The sequence below is a fragment of the Mus pahari genome, chromosome 1, assembly GCF_900095145.1.
Source record: "Mus pahari chromosome 1, PAHARI_EIJ_v1.1, whole genome shotgun sequence".
Lineage (NCBI taxonomy): Eukaryota > Metazoa > Chordata > Mammalia > Rodentia > Muridae > Mus > Mus pahari.
In genome coordinates this window covers 136,564,764-136,569,763 of record NC_034590.1, presented here as the reverse complement: position 1 = coordinate 136,569,763, position 5,000 = coordinate 136,564,764, and positions in this window count along the sequence as shown.

Genomic DNA, 5,000 nt, shown 5'->3' with positions numbered 1-5,000 from the left:
TGTTCCTCCTATGGGGCTGCAGACCCCTTCAGCTCCTTGGGTCTTTTCTCTAGCTCCTACCTTGGGGACCCTGTGCTCAGTCCAATGGATGGCTGTGAGCATCCACTTCTGTATTTGTCAGGCACTGGCAGAGCCTCTCAGGAGACAGCTATATCAGGCTCCTGTCAGCAAGCACTTGTTGGCATCCACAATAGTGTCTGAGTTTGGTAACTGTATATGGGATGGATCTCCAGGTGGCACAGTTACTGGATGGCCTTTCCTTCAGTTTCCACTCCACACTTTGTCTCTGTATCTCCTCCCATGGGAATTTTGATCCCTATTCTAAGACCGAAGTATCCACACTTTGGTCTTCCTTCTTCTTGAGCTTCATGTGGTCTGTGCATTTTATCTGTAAATTTTGAATTTGAGTATCAACTGTTTGGTGGTGGGACTCTTAAAGGGTAGGAATTGGTAGGCAGAGGCTAGCTTAGTGATGGGGAGTCCTGGAAGCAGAACAGGGACCTTCTCCTTTCCTCCGCTTTTTAGCTGTCCACCATGAGGTGGACAGGCCTTCTCTGCCATGTACCCCCACCATGACAGGCTGGCCTACCACTAGACCAAAGCAATAAGGCTGAGAAAACATGGGTAAAACTTCTAGCCCTGTGAACCAAAATAAGCATTCTGTCATGTTGGTTACCTTAGACAACTAGTGACGTCCGAAGAGCCGACCGACACAGGCTGTCTGGTAGACATAGCAGGTGGGAAGGGTATAGAGCACTGGCAGTGTAGCTGGGCTCCGAAGCCCAAGACCTCTACGTTCTTCTCTTTGATTTGAGTTATGCAAGAAGCTCCTTGAAGGGAAAAATGAAGCCAGAGTCAGTAGCGGTTGCTTTTCAACAAGGATCCCGTTAAAGGAAGGGCTTCAGCCTCCACCTTTCATACAGCAAAGAACTAAGACTTCTGTTGTCAACTGTGGGGTCCAGGAGTTGAAAAGTGATAGTGACTGTTTGAATCTCCCCCACTTTGGCTGGCTTAGAGGTGGGGCCTGGGGTGGACAGGTGGCTTAAAGGAATCGCTCCTGGGCAAGGCCAAGAGGGTGGAGATCTGTTTTTATGCTAACCTTAAAGGGGCGGAGGAGAGGGAGAGGGGGAGGGGGAGGGGAGGGGGGGTGGAGAGAGAACAAAGAGAAAGTGGGGAGGCCAGAGGTCAGTGCTGCTCCCTGTGGGAAAGATTCTGCAGTAAAGTCATGTGTGCCTCTAAGGGGAAAGTTTCCTTTTAATCAGAAGACTCTGAAAAGAAACTAGTTATGAATCAAAAGAGGCATCTCCTAAAGTCTGGGCTTGTTTTGAGTTTTGTGGGGTGCCTTGATTACAAAAAAAAAAAGCAATGTTTCATGACTTGCTCCAGATATAAGGCAGGATTCTCTAGGCTATCATTTCAGATGTCAGGAACCTTGAATGAAAACAAACAAACAAACAAACTTTTCTCAACACAGTGTTTCTCCCCATTGTTTAGTAGAACCTGATCTAATATTTCCTCCTTAATATATCCTAGAATCTGTGTTTCTCTCAAGTGATAGCAAGCCAATCATATAGCCTTCCTGTCACTGTTGTCACACTTTCTGCAGATACTGAGGAGAGAGCTGGTCTCTGGTTTCCCTTTGATGACACGTGTCTGTTGCACTTCTTGGCTCCTGCTTTAGGTGGCGCTGTTGGACCACTTTCTTCATTAGCGCCTCAGTACTTGGGACCACATTCAGAAGAAGAGGATGGCCTGCTGTTGATAGAACCCCACTTTCTCTTTCACAGGATGCTCTCTATGCATCAGACAGTCCGTGCTCTTTCTGCATTGCAAGCCTAAGACATCTCTCTGTTGCAATAAGAATAAAGACTTCTGAATGATGTACTGCTGCCTGCTTCGTCGTTGCTCTGAAGTCGCCAGGCAGCGGTGGCAGCCTTTAAAAACATAAGTAAAGTGGGATGGGGTTGCGTGGTGCGAGGAGATCTGCAAGTCACAGAATGTGGACTGATCGTTGCCATATAAAATAAGCTTGAAGAAGAAGCCTGACACAGTGCAGGAAAACAGAAAAAGGAGAATTTGCCTTGGGGAGTTATCGGGAGAGGTCACTGTGGGCTGTTGCATGCACAATAACCATAGACTGCTTTTAAATGTGTGTGTGTGTGTGTGTGTGTGCATGTACACTTCCATGCAATTGTTCATTTTTTCTTTTACAGTCAGCAAGCTGATTTATTTTCTCTTCTTACGGACTTCCTCCTAAAGTTGGGAGCCCCATGAAAGGTCCCCCTTATCTATCTATCTATCTATCTATCTATCTATCTATCTATCTATCTATCTATCTACCTACCTACCTACCTACCTACCTATCTATTAACAACCATATTTGATTCTGGAGTATTACAGGACAGTTGAACTTCAGGATTCTGGCTCTGGGTGGGGTTGGCAATGGAAGTACAGCATTAAATGGAAGTACAGCATTTCTCAGGAGCTCACTGCTTGGGGACTTCACTCATGTGATTCCTGCCAGGCATGGTGGCAGGTGTTGGCTGTTCTAGCCCTTGAGAAGCTAAAGCAGAATCGATAGCCTAAGCTATAGTGACACCCAGTCTTAAACAGGACAACACGAAACTGACCCAAGTGTTAGCTTTTAAATTTTGCACTGTTTATTTCAAAGCAGTAGGCAACGTTGGGCTTGTCGTTACTGTTTTTCATAGAAGATCAAGCTAAGGGGACAATGTAACTGACAAACTTGCTTCACCCACCCCTGGTGCCAGCGGCCAGCAGCATCCCATGGCACTAGTAATGGGATTGTACTGATTTGGCACCTACTGAAAGCATATTTGACCCATTATCTTTTCAGAATTAGGATGCGATATGTCTTGTGTGGAATGATCTGGAAGTGACTTGGTGTACTCAGTTTCCTTCCAATACACAGTTGGTGAGATGAATTAGCCATTTAAATCAGGAGATTCAGCAATTAGAGTCTGATTTTTTTTTGTTTTGTTTTTTAACCCCAGAGAAGAGGAAGATATTTGCAGCTGTTTCAGAGAATGATAAATCAGAGGCTGGTGGAACGTTGCTAGCCCTGAAGGCTTCCATTTCTCAGCAAGCAATCTGTGGGCTGCACACTGAACTGAGGGAGCATGAAGATGCTTGCTTCCGGGAAGACCTGGTGGCTCAGATGTTCAGATGTTAGCCATTAGGGCCCAGATGTGAGATTTTTTTTTTCAAGTTAAACTGAAGCAGCTCTGGTAGGAAGGCCTCTGATTATCCGTGCCTTCTGTCTCTGGATAGTCAACTCAGGAAAACCAGATTTCGGCAGAAAAATTGCTGTGGCTGGACCTCGTGCAGCTGAAATCCTCTGGGAATGATAGAAAACATGGGGTAGGACTGGGTACACCGTGCACTTCAACACGATGTAGAGGCCATGGGTTTCCTAATAATAAGCCAAGACAAACAAAAATCCTCACGTGTGTTGAAAATATTACCTTCTCTTGTTAGACAGAGAGCTGAGCCCAGCCACACATCCTCTCGAGTGGTGACAGATTTCTCTGGTTATGTATATAATATCAAAGTCATTAGTCTTACCTTTGGCTCAGGAACAGATATCGCTAATCACCAGCGCTTTCCAAGGGAGGGCCTCACTCTCCTGGAGGTTTGCCCTCCACCCTGTCATTTTTTTTCCCCCTCCTTTGAGTATAAATATCCTGTTGGCTCTCCAGACGGGCTCCAGGGAATGACACAGCATGTTTAGACATAGGTACAGTTTGGCTTGAAATTCCCGTGTGAACTATATACAAGCTTTCGCTCCTCTGGATTCCTCTGGCCTCTGGGATGTTCTGGGATGTTCATGTCCAACAGCTGAGTACCATTATAGTCATTTTATTGAATGATTTAGTCAGTGGTGGTGTGGTTCGTGTGCGTGCGTGTGTGCGTGTGTGTGTGTGTGTGTGTGTGTGTGTGTGTGTGTGTAGAATGTCTAGAGTTTCCTCTGTGTTTTCTGTATGGAACAAACTCATGCCACCTCTGGGTCTGGAGAGAAGGAGGCTCTGAGAGCACTGGCTGCTCTTCTAGAGAATGGCAGCTCAGCTCCCAGCATCCACTTGTTTGTTCACAACTCTCTTAGGATAGTCCTAGAGGGATCTGATGCCTTCTGGCTTCCTAGGGCACTGCATGAATGTGGTGCACAGACATACTTGCATGCAAATAAACACCCATAAAATGGCCATACAGTCAGCAGGGACAGCCATCCCCCCAAACCCTCATCAAGCAGATCGTTGGTTTCTGTGCTGCATCCTCCTGCAGCGCCCGGGGGTTGGAGGGCTCCCTCCCCCTCTCCTAGCGTTAGAATGGTATGACCCATAGTGAGGATGTTCTGAGGAGACATTCTCCCTGCCTCTGTGTCTCCAAAATCCAACACTGCTGCTGATGAGAACTCCAGGTGCCTGTCCTTGAGACCTTAGAGAAATAACAAGCTCAAGGGAGACCATGGAAAAAAAGGTAAACAGAGGTCAGGTCACAGACAGTTACGACTGGCCATAAAATTAGTCCTTGAACCCATCAACCCCCTTCCCGCTTCAGTACTATAGCACCCTCTACTCCCCCTTTCTGTAAATATTCACACGATTCCTAACTATACTGTTTATAAACTCAGTGTTTTCTGGACTCAGGGTCACTTGCCAGCATTTACTCAGTGAGTGCTAGGAGTTCGAACTTGAAACAAAAGACCCTTTTGCGAGTTGAGTTGCAGCGGACTTCACAATTCTTGGGCTCATCTGGGTTTCCTGTGGACTCAGGGCACCACAGTCACTTTTCCTATATGGATGCCTTTCCGTCCCTCCTTCCCTCCTTTTTTTCTTCCCTCCCTCCCTTCTTTCTTTGCTCCTCTCCCTCCCTCCCTCCTTCCCTTTCTTTCTTTCTTTCTTTCTTTCTTTCTTTCTTTCTTTCTTTCTTTCTTTCTTTCTTTCTTTCTTTCTTTCCCTCCCTCCCTCCCTCCCTCCCTC